General features: G+C 40.6%; 1 non-coding gene and 1 pseudogene across 1 annotated transcript; one reads left to right on the top strand and one right to left on the bottom strand.

Annotated features, from left to right (window-relative positions):
- LOC140628564 (centromere protein N-like) overlaps positions 1-9,353 on the bottom strand; it is a 54,520-nt pseudogene extending 45,167 nt beyond the window's left edge.
- LOC140628860 (U6 spliceosomal RNA) lies at positions 2,852-2,953 on the top strand. Its single transcript, XR_012026794.1, has one exon. It is a non-coding gene; the product is annotated as a U6 spliceosomal RNA (small nuclear RNA).
- Positions 9,354-17,970: the final 8,617 nt, after the last annotated feature.

The raw sequence follows: 17,970 nt of genomic DNA, 5'->3' as shown, positions 1-17,970 counted from the left end.
GAAAAAACAATTAGCATGTCCCACCACTGCACACAAGACCCTTCAGTATGTACAATGTAGTCCTAAAATGTTATGATATCTACAACTACCAGGGCAAGGAGGTCTGCTTATTGTAATCTATAATAAGGCCCCAAGTACCCTTTGTTTTCTTCACTGGCTGCCTAGGACTACCATGAATGTTATAGTCCCTTTTTTTTTAATTTATGATAGAGAGAGAGAGAGAGGCAGAGACATAGGCAGAGGGAGAAGCAGGCTCCATGCACTGGGAGCCCGACATGGGATTCGATCCTGGGTCTCCAGGATCACGTCCTGGGCCAAGGGCAGGCGCTAAACCGCTGCGCCACCCAGGGATCCCTGTTATAGTCCCTTTAAGCATTTAAGCACATCTACCTCTTTTATTTCCTTGGGCAATGTAGAGGCTTCCAGTTATGCATACCTCAAATCAGAATCCTACACTGCTGTATTGATACCTCATGGCTGGGCTGGGGATGCCTGGTGGGCTCCCAGTTGTATACTCATCCCACTACCACTATTCTATTATTCCATTTACTGCTGGGAACATCCCTTACAATCAAGAGAAGAATTACACATACTTAACTCTCCCACAATACACTCAGCAGTATCAGTTACAGTAATATGTGTGTGCATTGATAAGCTGTGTATTGGGATCTGACTGGGGGGTGTCCTACACCTCCACCTACTATAGAATTAAGTTTTATATTCTGCATGTGGATAAAAAGACCCTAAGAAAGGGAATGTGGTAAATATCTCCACCACAAAAACTGAAGAACAAAGATTATTTCTCATTTGCTTCAAGCAAGTAACAAAAAGCTTCAGAAAGTTTGTCTTATGTCTTATGTAGTTTGTGAAAAACAGAAGAATTAATATTTGGCTCACATAATCAAGTCAAGAACCTGAGACTAAAGCTGCACCTGCTGAAAGGTATAGCAATAATGCTGGTTCAGGAGTGAAGTGCACTTCCATCACATGCAGAAGAAAAGACTGTGTTTCTTGTATCCACATGACAACTCTACAATCATTGAGTGGCCTCAGACTACACTAAAATGAAAGCAATGAAAAGTGTACATGGAACATTTTCTGGAACAGATCACATATTAGACCAGAAAAGAGGCCTCAACAAATTCAAGAAGACTGAAGTTGTACCATGTACCTTTTCTGTCCACAACACTATGAAAGTAGAAGTCAACCACAAGAAAAAATCTGGAAAGATCATAAACACATGGAGGTTAAGTAACTTGCTACCAAAAAATAAATGGATCAACCAAGAAATAAAAGAAGAAATTAAAAAAATAGATGGAATCAAATGAAAATGAAAACAAAATGGATCAAAATCTTTGGGATTCAGCAAAAGCAGGTCAAAGAAGGAACTATACAACAATACAGGCCTACCTCAAGAAGAAAGAAAAATCTCAAACAACCTAAACTTGCACCTAAAGGAGCTAAAAAAAGAACAAATGAAACCTAAAGCCAGCAGAAGGAAAGAAATAATAAAGATTAGAGCAGAAATAAATGATATAGAAATTTTAAAAATAATAGATCAATAAAACCAGAATCTTATTTGTTGAAAAAATTAATAAAATTGATAAACCCCTAGCCAGACTTATCAAAAAGAGAAAAGACCCAAATAAATAAAATCATATGTGAGAAAGGAGAAATAACAACCAATACCACAGAAATACAATCATAAGAGAGTATTATGAAAAACTAAATGCCAAAAAATTGGACAACCTTAAAAAATGGATAAATTCCTAGAAACATATATATTACTAAAACTGAAACAGGAAAAATTAAAAATTTGAACAGATTGATAACCAGAAAAGAGATTGAATCAGCAATCAAAAAACTCCCAACATACAAAAGTCCAGGACCATATGGCTTCACAGGTAAATTCTACCAAACATTTAAAGAAGAGCTAATACCTATTCTTCTCAAACTAGTCAAAAATAGAAAAAGAAGGAAAACTTCCAAATTCATTCTATGAGACCAGCATTACCCTAATACCAAAACCAGATAAATCACCACAAAAAAGAAAACTATAAGCCAATATCTCTGGGAAACACATATGCAAGAATCCTCAACAAAATACTAGCAAACCAACTCCAACAATACATTTAAAAAAATCATTCACCACCATCAAGTGGGATCTATTCCTGGGTTGAAAGTGTGGTTCAGTATTTGCAAATCAATCATTAATGAAAGAAAGGATAAGAACCATATGATCAAAAAAAAAAAAAAGAAGAACCATATGATCATTTCAACAGATGCAGAAAATGCATTTGACAAAGTATGATATCCATTCTTGATTTAAAAAAAAAAGAAAGCTGGGGATCCCTGGGTGGCTCAGCGGTTTGGCGCCTGCCTTTGGCCCAGGGCGCGATCCTGGAGTCCCGGGATCAAGTCCCACGTCGGGCTCCCGGCAGGGAGCCTGCTTCTCCCTCTGCCTGTGTCTCTGCCTCTCTCTGTCTCTCTGTCTATCATGAATAAATAAATAAAATCTTTATTATAAAAAGCCTCAACAAAGTAGGTTTAAAGAGAACATAACTCAACATAATTAAAGCCATATGAAAAATCCAGTTAATATCATCCTAAATGGAGAAAAACTAAGAGCTTTTCCTCTATGGTCAGGAACAAGACAGGTATGTCCACTCTCACCACTTCTGTTCAATATAGTACTGGAAGTCCTAGCCTCAGCAGTCAGGCAACAAAAGGAAATAAAAGGCATCCAAATCAGCAAGGAAGAAGTCAAACTTTCACTATCTGCATATGACATGATACTCTCTACAGAAAACCCAAAAGACTCCACCAAAAAACTGTTAGAACTGACAATCGAGTGCTTCAGCAGCACATATACTAAAACTGGAACAATACAGAGAACATTAGCATGGTCCCTGCACAAGGTGACATGCAAATTCATGAAGCAGCCCATATTTTTGAGGCTTTGACACCTCTAGAAAGATTTAGGTGCTCTCTGGAGATAAACTTTTAAATGTTTTGTATATTTTCTCAATTAAATCTCTTTTCAAAAGTGTCTGTAGAACAATAGAAATCTTTGACTTCTGAAAAAAACCCGATAAATTTAGTAAAGTCACAGGATACAAACTAACTGTACAGAAATCTGTTTCATTTCTATATGCCAATAGTAAAGCAGCAAAAAAGAGAAATTAAGAAAACAATCCCATTTACAATTGCATCAAAAACAATAGGATACCAAGAAATGAACTTAACCAAAGAGGTGAAAGACCTATACTCTGAAAACTATAAAACACTGATGAAATAAATCGAAGAGGACACAAAGAAATGGAAAGACATTCCATGCTCATGGACAGGAAGAACAAATATTGTTAACATGTCTATACTATCCATAGCAATCTGCACATTTAATGCAATCCCTGTCAAAATACCAATAATATTGTTCGCAGAGCTAGAACAAACAAACCTAAAATTTGTACAGAACCACAATAGACTCCAAATAGCCAAAGCAATCTTGAAAATGAAAAGGAAAGCTGGAGGAATCACAAATCTGGACTTAAAAGTATATTACAAAGCTGTAGCAATCAAAATAGTATGATACTAGCACAACAAGACACATAAATCAATGGAACAGAATAGAAAACCCAGAAATGAACCCATAATTATATAATCAATTAATCCTAGACAAAGCAGGAAAAAATATCTAATGGGAAAAAGAATGACTTTTCAACAAATGGTGCTGGGAAAACTGAACAGCCACACACAAAAGAATGAAACTAGGAAATAGTTTCCTACACAGGAAAGGAAACAATCAACAAAACTAAAAGGCAACCTATGGAATGGGAAAAGATAATTACAAATTGTATCTGATAAGTATTCAAAATATATTTTAAAAAACTTCTAAAGCTTAAAGCCCCCAAAAATAAATCATCCAATTTAAAAATGGACAGAAGACATAAACAGACGTTCCCCCAAAGAAGACATCTAGATGGCCAACAGACACATGAAAAGATGTTCAACATCACTCGTCATGAGGGAAATGCAAATCAAAACTACAATGAGATATCATCTCACACCTGTCAAGAGTGGCTAAAACAACATTACAGCAAAAAACAGGTGCTGGTGAGGATGTGGAGAAAGGGGAACCCTCTTACACTGTGGTGGGTACAAAACAAACCAGTTCAGCCACTCTGGAAAACAGTATGGAGAATTCTCAATAAGTTAAAAATAGAACTACCCTACAGTCCAGCAATTGTACTATTAGGTATTTTGTACCCAAATGATACAAAAATACTGATTCAAAGGGATACATGCACCCCAATGTTTATAGCAGCATTACCTATAATAGTCAAATTATGGGAACAGCCCAAGTGTCCACTGACTGATAAATGAATAAAGAAGATGTGTTATACAGATACAATGGAATATTACTCAGACATAAAAAGGAATGAAACCTTGCCATTTCCAATGACAAGGATGGAGCTGGAGAATATTACGCTAGGCAAAATAAGCCAGTCAGAGAAGACAAATACTGTATGATTTCACTCATACATGGAATTTAAGAAACAATAAACAAACAAGCAGAGGGACAAAAATAAGAGAGAGAAAGAAGCAAAATCAAGAAACAGACTCAATTATAGAGAATAAACTGATGATTATCAGAGGAAAGGTGGGTGGATGGTGGGTGTGCTAAATAGGTGATGGGGATTATGGAGTGCACATGCTGTGATGAGCACAGTGTTGTATGGAAGTGTTGAATTACTATATTGTATGCCCAAAACTAATTTGACACTATATGTTAACTAACTGAAATTAAAATAAAAACTTTAAAAAATTTTAATAAAAGGGCAGCCCTGGTGGCTCAGCGGATTAGAGCTGCCTTCAGCCCAGGGTGTGATCCTAGAGACCTGGAATCGAGTCCCACGTCAAGCTCCCTGCATGGAGCCTGCTTCTCCCTCTCTCTCTCTCTCTCTCTCTCTCTCTCTCTCTCTCTCTCTCCGTCTCTAATAAATAAATAAAATCTTTTTTAAAAATTTTAATAAAAAATAAAATAAAACAGGTGTGCCTGGGTGGCTTGGTCAGTTAAACAACTGACTCTTGATTTCAGCTCAGATCATGATCTCAGAGTTGTGAGATCGAACCCTGAATCAGACTCCTCACTTGGCATAGAGCCTGCTTAAGATTCTCTTTCCCTCTGCTTCTGTCCCTCCCAACACCCTCCCCCCGTCCCAGCCATCACAAGCACACTTTCTCTCTCTCTAAAAAATAAATTTAAAAAATTAAAATAAAAAAGAGAAATTTAGCTATATAAGAGTAACCAGAAAAGCTATGGGAATATCTGGGTTTTCCTCCCAGACCTGGGAAGAGGAGGTCCCCAACATAGTCCCCATAGGGAAAAGAAAAAGAATAAAGTTGATTTCTTTTGTATCCCATTTATATCAGATCAATAGAAACCAGAATGAAGAAAAACTGATCAAATTCTAATTTGATAATGCTCTAAAATTACATGACATTCCAGAAGTCATACTGAGGACTGTAGGAGAGCCATAAAGCCATCCACGCTGTAATATCTGATATCACAATGTGGAAGATAATGACACATTGTGACTTGTCAGCTCTCCACTAATACATTTTTCTAGTACTTTCTCAGGGTTTTCTGAAATGGCAGAAAAACTACTTGGACCCCAACATGTCTCTTTACATTAGGAAAACAGGCTACAAATGTGGAAACTGGTGTATGACAGAATAAAGGCTTCCTCACAATGGTGGGCCTGGCTTGACTAGGAAGCTGAAGCTATGGTGAAATTAACAACCAACAAATACCAAGTCTTTTTAAGAGGGCTCTAAATATATGAAACAGGCTCCCTCAGAAAAATCACAAGGCTAAACACCCAGGCTTGAAAGTGTAGAGACACTATCACACTAGAGATAACCCAATATATAAATTGTCTCTAAGAAAAAAAAATAATAAATTGTCTCTAAGAACAACCAGGAGGACTCAGGCCTAGGGAGAAATGAAGGCAGTCACACATGTGGAAGCTCTGCATTCTCCCTGACAACTCCAGTAAGATAAGAAAAAGTATACTGGCTCTTCCTCACTTTATCTGACCATGACTTTCTGAAAATTCTGTCTCTTTTTTCTCTGCTTCACCGCTAAACTCCCCTTTCTCTATTTTTCACTACTCCTCTCCTATTTTCGCTCATTCTGTCTAGTCATACTTACAAAGTATGCACTGGTTCTCTAACTTGAGTCAGAACCCCAAAGCTGCAAGGGGCCTGTGATATTTAGTATCAGGAGTTGTATTAAGGCTTTATATTTACCATCCTGTTTCAGTTTCACACATAGTGAGGGTCATGAAATATCTCCCACCCACACTAGAGGAAACTAAAGCCAATGTCAGAGAGATTAAATCTCTCTCCCACTGACACAGAGCCAACAAACAGTAGGTGTCAAATGGGAGTAGGAAGAAATTTTTCAATATTCAGGAGTTGGGGGTTATGATTACTATTCTAGATTGGGTTTCCAAATGCTTGGAAATGACCATCAGGTTATTTAAAAGTAAGCAAGTAACTGCTGGAACTTCCTAAGATCTCTTCCCATACAAAGGAAGAACAGATCCTCAAGCTAATTTTCATATGTAAAGAGAAGAAAGTTATTTTCTCTTTGTGCTCATGAAGGCAACCTCAACAATAACAGAACTGCAGACACAGCAAACAAATTGCCATCAGAATACACTCTGAATCAATTGGACAGCCAGGCCAACATAAAAGGACTGTGGACAAGGACTCCATTCTGGACTATTCGAAAGCCCAAGGCAGGAGATTATGATATATGGGGAGTTCTCAGCTATGAACAAACCTACTGTTCTAGTATTTTTAATTAGACATTGAAAATATGAAAAATAAAAAGGCCCCCTAAGAAAATCCAGTACTACAACAAATTTTCCTGCTTGACATGGGGAGGAGAATTTCACATTAGAGATGATCCTCCAAAAATAAAAAGAGGGTTTCTAACCTAGAGAAGAGCTGAATGCATTCACGTATGTGGCAGGGTATGCATACAACCTGATATTTCAGAGAAAAACAGGATGAAGAGACACTGGGTTACACCCATATTACACCCACTTTATCTTCCTGGATTTCTCCTAGTATAAATCCCTGTTCTCCTGTCCTTCCCCTTTTTGCTCATTGTCTATTTTTCCCCATGTCTCTCAGGTTCTCATTCACTATGCTGAGTAATATCTACCAAAAAAAAAAATGCAGTGGTTCTCACACGGACAACTGGATTCCAATCATTCAAGGACACTTTTATAGCAGTGGCTGGGCTGGGAAAATCCTAATGGAATCTATTTCCACATACTCATCTTCCATACATGTGGTTTCCTAAATTAGATCTGCCCTCAAATGACCATGGAACACATCCAGGTTCTCCTCCCATCCTTTTCACTATCAACTTGTCCCATTTTAGCCTGAAGGATCAACTATATTTTTCCAAGAATACACTCCAGCCTTAGAAGCCTCTGGAATTAAGAAGTCAAAAATTTTACCAAGTAAATTTCTCAGAAGTAGCTGACACCTTGAATACCCACTCCATGCAGAACCTGACACCAGGGCCTAATACAGAGATAGAACTGTCTGAGATGCCACCACCATTTCATTGCAAATTTGGGATCACACTTCCTACCTGACAACTAGAAACCTACCATGTCATGACCCAGAAGGCAGTAGGTACAAATAGAGGAAATGGTTTTTGCAAAATTCCAGGACCACACATGGATTGACTAGAACCACAGCTACGGTGAATTCAAAAGCCAACAAATACCAATTTTTTCAGGGGGCTTTAAAAAACATAAAAGAGGCTCCCAGAGAATATCCACTAGCCCAAATATCTTACTTGAACATTAATGGAAGGAGATAAGCCAATATAAAAATTCTCTCTGACAACCACCAGAAGACCTCCAGTCCAGAGAGAGCAGAAGAAAGTCAGTACGCTGCAGGGTCTGTGTGCAAATTGCCTTCCAAAATATGTAAATTAGGCAAGGAAATGTACCCACAGTACCTATAATTAAGGGTACAATGAAGGAAAGGGCCATGGGTCAGACACATCTCTGAAAGTCTGTCTTAAACCAGACATTGAAAGTGACTCATCCTCTGATAATAAGCATTGGCTGAGGCTCCCAAACTCAAATAAATGCCTAGAACTCTTTATTATTTTTAAAGATTTTATTTATTTATTCATGAGAGACATAGAGAGAGAGGCAGAAACATAGGCAGAGGGAGAAGCAGGCTCCTCGAGGGGACCCCAATGTGGGACTCGATCCCAGGACCCAGGATCACGACCTGAGCCAAAGGCAGCCGCTCAACCACTGAGCCACCCAGGCGTCCCTAGGACTCTTTATTATAAGGTGAAGTACTATGTTAACTAGATAAAATCTGACCAAAACTAGGTCTTCTAGCATTAACCCACTAAGTGGAAGTGGAAGAAAGGAGGAAAGAAATTTTGGAGGGAGTTATCAGTGTGATAGGCATTATCTTCACCGTCCTGAATCCAGGCCTCCTCCCATCTGCCCCAATCTCATAATCAAACATCTGGGAGAAATGCTACATTTAGAGGTCAAACTGACTGAAAAGAGAAAGGGCTGTGTAGAACGGTGGTGTTGAATGATGTGCTAGAAAAACAGTCTGAAGAGCACAGATTTCAGAAGGAGGTCTAAGTCTCTTGATCCTCTTCCTGTCATTAGCAATACAGATGTGGCCAGACAGGCTTGAAACATGGGGTCGGTCATAAATAACCAGGTGATCTTCATTCCTTGTCCTCCAGCACAGCTGGCAGGGCCAAGGAGCTAGGTGCACACCCTCCCATTTGGCATTTTTTCAAACACAAGTGTCAAATCATTTTTTCCACTCACCATACTTATGGACCTCAGTACATTCTGCATAAACTACTGCCCCCTGTCACCAAATACTTCATCAATGAGATCTGCTACTGCCCCTAGGTCCTGTTCTATACTTGACTAGCCAACCTGCAGGATCATGCCTGTATTTTTCCAAAAGGGCACTGTGACCTTACCAGCCTCCAGGGAAAAGGAGTTCAAAATCCCATGGAGTCAATCTGCCAAAAACAGGTGGGACACAGCCTGTAACTTTCCCTCTTTTATAGTAAGACAAACTTATTAACTTCTGTAGACCTATTGGAGCAGCAACAATTGTTCTCTTAGGAACACAGAACACTTTAGTTTGGGAAAGACAGCTACACAGGAGACACTGTAAAACCACTTACCTGTTTCAAGTATGGTAACTGGCAGGTAAGCTGTGAACTTTGGAGACCATAAGTCTCCTTGCTGGTGGGCATCCAAGGCCATAGAGGATAACATCTTCAACTTGCCAGTCTACAATACATCATAATACCATGAAAGTGTTGGACATCGGGTGATTTTTTTTCTCGGATACCATGTGAACATTCACAATTCAAAACAGAACACATTACAATACCTGTTACATATTAGTACACAGAGTAGATGGTAAATTGGGCCCGCAGGCCTCTCAATGACAAAATCACTTTTAACTTTTCCTCTTTTTACTACAAGTTATCTCGGCAGACTTCAGACACTTTCTGCAGAAACAGGTATTTTTATGCAAACACCACAATAGGAGCTTTCTGGAGACCATCTACTCTCCTCAGTTGGAAGCCCAGGATACAAAGGGGAGGGGGCCATAGAGTGGGAGAGACTGGTACTAGTAAGCATTGGTTTACACATACTTTCAGCCATTCTCTGGCCCACAAAAATGTATTTTTTAAAATAGTTAGGCATCAGTTGGATAGGTGATTTTCATTCTACCTGTACTTGCCTAACCCTCCAAAATGTTTCAACAGATAACATACACAATGGGATCCCAGAAAACCTATCTTACTCCTGAACTGGTCCACACACCGTAGAAGAGGTTGGACTGTGGGAGGACACTTATGCTCCCCCTCACCCACCATGCATTTAAGAACATGCGACCAGACCCTAGGGAGCCACGCCTCTCATAACCTGGCTCACACTGCTCTACTGATCCAGGGCAGCCCTGATCGCTCCCGATCTAATCTTGCTATGCTACCAGACAGATCAGGAGAGTCTCATCTCATTCACTGATCCAATCAGGGTCAATCCAGGTACCATGGATCCCTGGTACCTCATCCATTTTAACACATAATTCACAATCTCCTAGTAGGGGAGCCTGCTGACCCTCTCACTCACCTAGATTACAGGATGCACTACGAGATCCTGAGGAATCTATCTGAGGCACAAACCTGGCCAGAGTGCCCTCTTGTCTAATAAAAGGGCATCATAACTTTTTGGGCCACACATTCCAGACCAAATCTGTCATCTCATGCACAAAGACATGCAAGGCCAAGGCCAGAGCCCAAATTATTATTCCACTAAAAACACACAAAAGAATCTTAATATTTTGACACTTCAATACTTACAAAAAGAGTTAAATGAAGAATGAAGCAAAAGTGCTAGCTTCCCATGATCCTTGTCCCACACACCAAAACAATGACAGGGTAACAAAAGGGTAGCTCAAGAGCTCAGAGCAAGTTGTATGATACCCCCCTTGTGGAGAACTACCTCTAGGCTCCAGCTGAGTGCTTTTCTATCCTGCAGCTCTATGCTCACATGAGAGCAGTGCAAAAATCCCCATATCTCAACAGACTCTGAGAGGATGAGGGTTGGAATAGTTGACTCAGGGCAACCTTTCAGAAAGCTTCACTAATGTTCTCTAGATTCATGTAGAAAGAGTAGCAGGAGCTAGAAAGACAGAAGGAGGCCAGGCACCTAGGTGGCTGAGTCAGTAAGCACCTGCCTTCAGCTCAGGTCATGATGTCAGGGTCCTGGGATCGAGCCCCGAGTTGGGCAATCTGCTTCTCCCTCCCTCTCTGCCCCTCCCCCCAGCTTGTGCATGTGCTCGCAGGTGCGCATGCATTCTCTCTCTCTCTCTCTCTCTCTCTCTCTCACAAAATAAATAAATAAAATCTTAAAAAAAAAAAAAGACAGAAGGAGGCTGGCTGACATGGGAGAGAACTGCACATCCCCCAGCTGCAGAAGAAAGAACTGTATTTTCCAAAGTTCACATGTAGACCTGAAAAACCACCAGCAGAGGGCATTTTGTCAACTTTCATGATTAGGGAGCAAAGATTATTCCCCTCTTGCCTCAAACTAATAGCAAACAATTTCCGAAAGCTTGATGTGTGTCCCCTGGAGTTAGGGCGAGAGTGGGACTAGTGTGTACTCACAGAAAGGAAGCTGAAAACCTCCTGAAAGGAGGTAGGAACCAGCTGGCTCTGAAGATACGAGAGAGGAATGGCTCAGAGCCAACAGCCCTTCTAACACCTGCTGTAAGAACAGCTGTGGTTTCTATGGTCTACATACAGACTCTGAACAAGGGCGTAGACTAAGATTGTCTTAAAAGTAAAGCACCCAAGGGACGCCTGGGTGGCTTAGATAATTAAGCATTTGCCTTCAGCTCAGGTCATGATTCCAGGGTCCTGGGATCAAAACCAAGCCTGGCGTTGGGCTCCCTGCTCAGCGGGGAGTCTGCTTCTCCCTCTGCCCCTGCTCCTCCCCCCACTCATGCTCTCTCTCTCTCAAATAAATAAATACAATCTTAAAAAAAATAAAGCACCCAAGAGGGGCACCTGGAAACACAGAAAAGTCCAACACAAGAGAGCCCTACAAAAGCCAGGGTGTTTAGGGGAGTTCAATATCCAGAGAGAAGCTGCACCCATGGCCCCTTCAGATAAAGGGATACAGGCAGGCACTAGTCTCTAGTGCCTTCTCTCAGGAAGAGAAGACATGGGAGGAGCTGCCCTGTGGAGGAAAGGTCTGTGTTTTCCAAAGACAGTGTGTGCACCCTGAGAAAGCAACAATGGTGGGCATTTTCTCCACCTTCATGAGGACAGGACAAGGATTACTCCCTCCTACCTTGATCAGATATAAACAAGCTTGAGAAAGCTCCACTTGTGTCTTCTTTAGTTAGCTGGACACCACAGCTAATGTCTGAATTATTCAAGGAAGTCAGGAGTTGAGGTCTACAAATGTCTGGCTAGAAGACACAATAAAAGAAGACTGGGCTGCAGGAGAAATACACTACAACCACATGCATAGAAGGACTGTGATTTCCATGGTTCATATGAAAACCCTATACAAGTGAGTATACCAGGCTGTCCTAAAAGGAAAGAACCCAAGAAGCACCCCAAGAAGTAATGACCCCAAAAGAAATGTGGGTCAAAGAGACTAGGGGCTAAGGTGGAGTCTGGCGGCCAATTAGAGAAAAGGCACCTGATGAGACAGGAGCCAGCACTCTGAGGTCCCTTTAAGAAGCTCAAAACGTGCCCATGAAAGTGTCAGCCCAGAATTTCACTGTTCACAGCCCCAAAACCATATTACAACCTTCCGGACCACACCAGGGTATGCTCTTCTCCACACACCTCTCTCCCTGGAGATCAAATCTAGAGTGGTGATCAAGGAGCGGAGGGAGGAGATGAAGAGAGGAAAGGCAAAAAGAAGTCCTATATCCATCCCATGACCACATATACACACATCACTGACAAGATGACAAAACCTATGAAGGCACCAGTTTGTTTAGACAGAAATTCACAGTATTCAGAAGCATAGTGTTTCAATTGTTATACTACACTTCTAGCTTTTTGGAAGTGACTACAGAATGCTTCGCTATTTAAGAGTTAACAGTTGGCTATGGGACCTTCTGGAAATTTCCTCCCAGACTAGATAAGAACAGATCCCCAAAGAAGTTTTTATACATAAGTAGAAAGAGAAAAAGTTATTTTTCTTTTTATGCTTGTCCAAGGATACTTAACAGACTGCTGATGAAGATCTATTCCAGAAGAAACCCCCTTATTTTGGAAAAATTTCTGCTTTCCCTCCAACAACTATAGGACTACAATATAAAAAACAAAAGTATCTTCAAAAAGAAACATTGTTGGAAAGGGCTGTACAAATGTGAATAGATAACTTTAGAAAAGGTCACCTCATCTGTGAAACAGGAAATAAGGTCCCACTTCACAGCTATGATGCTCAAATGAGAGAGTCCCATTTTAGCCCACGGGATATCACCTGGATTTATCCAACAGAATGTTATGGCCCTAGCCTTCAAGTAAAGGAGTTAAAAACCCTGAGGGATAAATCTGTCAAAAACTTCTGAAAGCTTAAGAGCTTGGGTAAGGGACCCATATGAAGACAGGTCACTTCAAGGCACCTTCACTGCCATATGCCCAAACCCAAGTTTGGGCTTCCTGGGCTGGTGAGGAGCCCACAGAGCCCAGAGGAGTGATATGGTGCTATACAAATTGCAGAAGGAACATAAAGGCGAGAAACTGGTGTTTACCAAAAAAATCACTACCTACACTGACCGGTCAGATTGACTAGACCTATAAAGCTGCAGTGAAGTCAACAACCAACAAATGCTGAGACTTTTTAAGGGGCCTTTAAATTTACAAAGCAGGCTCCCTGAGAGAACCCAAAAGGCTTAAACACTGAGACTTGAAGGTGCATAGACAACATCACAATGGGGATGTTCCTATATGGAAATTTTCTCTACGAACAATCAGGAGAATTCTGGTACAGAGATAGATGAAGGCATTCACTTATGTGAGGGGTCTCCATGCATCCTGAAAACTCCAACAAGGATGGAATAAAGGGCTACTGCCTTCCATCACTTTACCTCAGCATGATTTCCAAGTACCCTCCAGTGCCCCCACTTTTCTCTCCTCCTCTGCCATATTTTAACCTTGTGTTACATATCAGTTTCTTTAGTGTGATGCCGATAGCACTAGCAACCAAAGGAAAAGTAATTGAATAGGAAATTATCAAAATTTTTAAAATTTTGTGTCAAAGCATAGTATCAGAAAGTGAGAAGATGATTCACAAAATGAGAAAATACACTTGCAAATTATATCTGATAGGGTTGTAGTGCCCAGAATAAACAAAAAATTGTTAATATTCTATAAACAAAAGACAATCCAGTTAAACAATGGCAAACATATGAATGGACACTTCTTCAAAGACAATATACAAATGGCCAAAATGCACATGAAAAGATGCTTGACCTCATTAGTCATTAGGCAAATGCAAATCAAAACCGCAATGAGATACCACTTCACACACAGTAGGATGGTGAAAATCAAACACATGGACAATAACAAGTGTTTGCAATGATTTGGAGAAATCAGAATCCTTGAACATTACTAATATGTGATGGTGTCACTACTGTGGAAAACACTTGAAAGCAGCCTTAATAAGTCAAACAGAGTTACCATATGGTCGGTCCAGCAATTCCAGTATAGGTATACCCACGATAACTGAAAAATATGTTCACACAAAAAATGATCCTCAAATGTTCATGGTAGCATTATTCAAAATAGCCAAAAAGTGGAAAGAACCCAGATGTCCATCAGCTGAAGAATGGATAAACAAAATGAGATTTACAATTGCATGTTACTCACCCATAAAAAGAGCAAAGGCAGAGCACAGAGGATTTTAGAGCAGCAAAAATACTGTTAAAAATACTCTGTAGGATATTATAATGATGTATATATGTCATTATTCATTTGTCCAAACCCACAGAATGTACACCACCAAGTATGTACCTGAAGGTGAACTATGGACTCATGCTGCAACATGGATGAACCGTAAAAACATTGATATATATGTGAAAAAAAGTCACTCACAAAGGACTACATATTGTATATATGATTCCATTTATAGCAAATGCCTACGACAGACAAATCCTTAGAGTCAGATAGTAGATTAATGGTTGTCAGGTGACACAGAGTAAAGGGAACTGAGTGATAGCTGAAAGATATGGGGTATCATTTTGAGGTAACAGAAATGTTCTGGAATAAGACAGCAGAAACAGTTGTATAACAATGAATATACTATACTGTCTATATGTGAACTATATTTCAAAAACTGCTAAATTAAACAGTAATGAACATTTATTGGACTCACTGTTTGTGCGGATCACAAATTCAGGAACTGCTGAGCTGGGTGGTTCCTGCCCAAGGCATGAGGCTACAATTGAGAGGTCACTAGGCCTGAAGTCATCAGAATCTATTGGAACTACAAGATTTGGTTCCAAGGAGGTACAGTCACAAGGCTGACAAGGTGGTGCTGGTAGTTCATGAGAGGCCTCAGTTTCTTCCCCTATGGGCTTCTCCACAGGCTCCTTGAGTGTCCTCATGACTTGATGGATGACTTCTCCTAGAATGAGAGAGAGAGACAAATGTTGCTACCTCAAGCAAATGACAAAGAGTTTCAGGAAGCTTGTGTCTCTCATAGGTTGAAGATCACAGGAACTACTATCTAACTCACCTGAGTAAACCCTAGAGGTTATGTATGGCTGTAACTGTCCTTACAAGATGGGACAATAAAATGACAGCTTTAGATGTAAACCGAACTGACAGAAAATACAGAAAAACCTATGTCTCTGGGGAACAAATGTGGGCCTCACAAAACACAGTGGCCTGATTGTTATAAAAGGAAAAGCAGGGGTGCCTGGGTAGATCAGCCAGTTAAACGTCTGCCTTTGGTTCAGGTCATGATCCCTGAGTCCCGGAATGGAGCACCATGTTGGGCTCCCTACTCAGTGAGGAGTCTGCTTCTCCTTCTGCCTCGGACCCTACCCCCATGGCTTGTGTGTGATCACACACTCTGTCAGATAAATAAAATCTTAAAAAAAAAAAGGAAAAGCAGCCAAGTGGACTACCGAGGGAAGTAGAAGGAGCCCAACACAAGGGTGGGTCACAAAAGACCTAGGGACTGACAAGGAGTCTAAATGGCTCTTCAGAGGAAAGACACTCACTGGGGCAGGGCTTGCATCCTAAGGTCCCTCAAGGAACCCACAAAGTCTGACAGTGTCAGACAAGGATTTCCTCCAACATCACCAAACTCCAGCCTATACTGCAACCCTGCCAACCATGTGAGGTTGTGCCTTTCTCCCACAATCCTCATATTCTCTGGGCCCCGATTATTGATCAGAAATAGGGTGTAGTCAAATATGCATTTAGGCACTCATATGACCTCTGACTCATGTCTGTGAGTGCCATTGGAATTTTAGCTTGATGACAGAAGGAACACATCTGTCTTATTACTGCTGCCTCCAATGACAGTGTATGGCACATAGCAGATGCTCAGAAAGCATTTCTAATTCCTACTTCACACACATACAAAATAATTTTTAAAAAGAGTCAAATACTACCTAAATAAAAAAGCACAAGCAAACAAAAATATAGAATATAGATGATTGGAACTTCATCAAAAGTAAAACCTTTTGCATCAAAATTCATTATCAAGAAAGCAAAGATGGGGCACCTGGCTGACTTAGAGGAATATGTGACTCTTGATCCGGAGGTCATGAGTTCAAGCCCCATGTTGGATGTAGAGCTTAATTAAATAAAAACTTTCTTTAAAAGAAAGTGAAAAAACCACCCACAGAATGGGAGAAAATATTTGCAAATCATGTAAGGGTTTATTATCCAGAATATATAAAAGAACACTTAGAAATCAACAGCAGGAAGAAAAACAACTCAATTATAAAATGAGCAAGAGAGGGCACCTTGATGGCTCAGTCAGTCACCTTAGCCTGCCTTCAGCTAAGGTCATGATCCTAGGGTCCTGGGATGGAGCAAGCACGGTGGGGAGCTGAGCTGTCCTTGTCCATCAGTCTCCCTGCTCAGTGGGGAGTCTGTTTCTCCCTTTCCCTCTGTCCACCCCCCCCCCCCGCTCATACTCTCTCTCTCTCTCAAAGAAGTAAAATCTTTTTAAAAATGAGCAAGAGATTTCCATAGACATTTCTCCAAGGACAATATACAAATCACCATTAAGCAAATGAAAAGTTGTTCAATATCATTAGTCATTTGGCAAATGCTAATCAAAACCACCATGAGATACTGCTTCACACCCACTAGTATGACTATAACCCAAACAAAGTAAACTGCCAGCTGTTAAATAGGATGTGGAGAAACCAGACCCATCATACATTACTGGTATGAATGTGAAATCATACAGCTGCGTTTGAAATCATTTTGGCAGTCTTTTAAAAAGTTCAACATAGAATTGACATATATTCTAGCAATTCCAGTCTTACATAAACACCCAAGAGTACTGAAAACTTATTATGTTCACATAATAACTTGCACGAGGGTCACATAGGTGGCTCAGTTGGTTGAGCGTCTGACTCTTGATTTCAGCTTGGGTAGCGATCTCAGGATTGTGAGATCAAGCCCTGAGTTAAGCTCCAAGCTCAGGGCAGAGTATGCTTGAGATTCTCTTTCTCCCTCTCCCTGTGACCCCCTCACCCCCAGCTCTCACTCTCTAAATAATTAAATAAACAAAATCTTAAGAAAAACTTTGCAGGGACACCTGGGTGGCTCAGCAGTTGAGCATCTGCCTTCGGCTCAGGGTGTGATCCCAGGTCCTAGGACCAAGTCCCGCAACAGGCCCCCCACAGGGAGCATGCTTCTCCCTCTGCCTATGTCTCTACCTCTCTCTGTGTGTCTCTCAAGAATAAATAAAATATTTTTAAAAAAGACCATATAATGTTTGTCCTTCTCCAATTGACTTACTTCACTCAGCATAATACCCTCCAGTTCTATCCACATTGAAGCAATGGTGGGTATTTGTCATTTCTAATGGCTGAGTAATATTCCATTGTATACATAGACCACATCTTCTTTATCCATTCATCTTTTGATGGACACCGAGGCTCCTTCCACAGTTTGGCTATTGTGGACATTGCTGCTATAAACATTGGGGTGCAGATGTCCTGCCATTTCACTGCATCTGTATCTTTGGAGTAAATCCCCAACAGTGCAATTGCTGGGTCATAGGGCAGTTCTATTTTTAACTCTTTGAGGAACTTCCGCACAGTTTTCCAGAGTGGCTGTACCAGTTCACATTCCCACCAACAGTGCAAGAG

Source organism: Canis lupus, chromosome X, assembly GCF_048164855.1.
Source record: "Canis lupus baileyi chromosome X, mCanLup2.hap1, whole genome shotgun sequence".
Lineage (NCBI taxonomy): Eukaryota > Metazoa > Chordata > Mammalia > Carnivora > Canidae > Canis > Canis lupus.
This window is presented reverse-complemented; position numbering and strand designations above follow the sequence as displayed.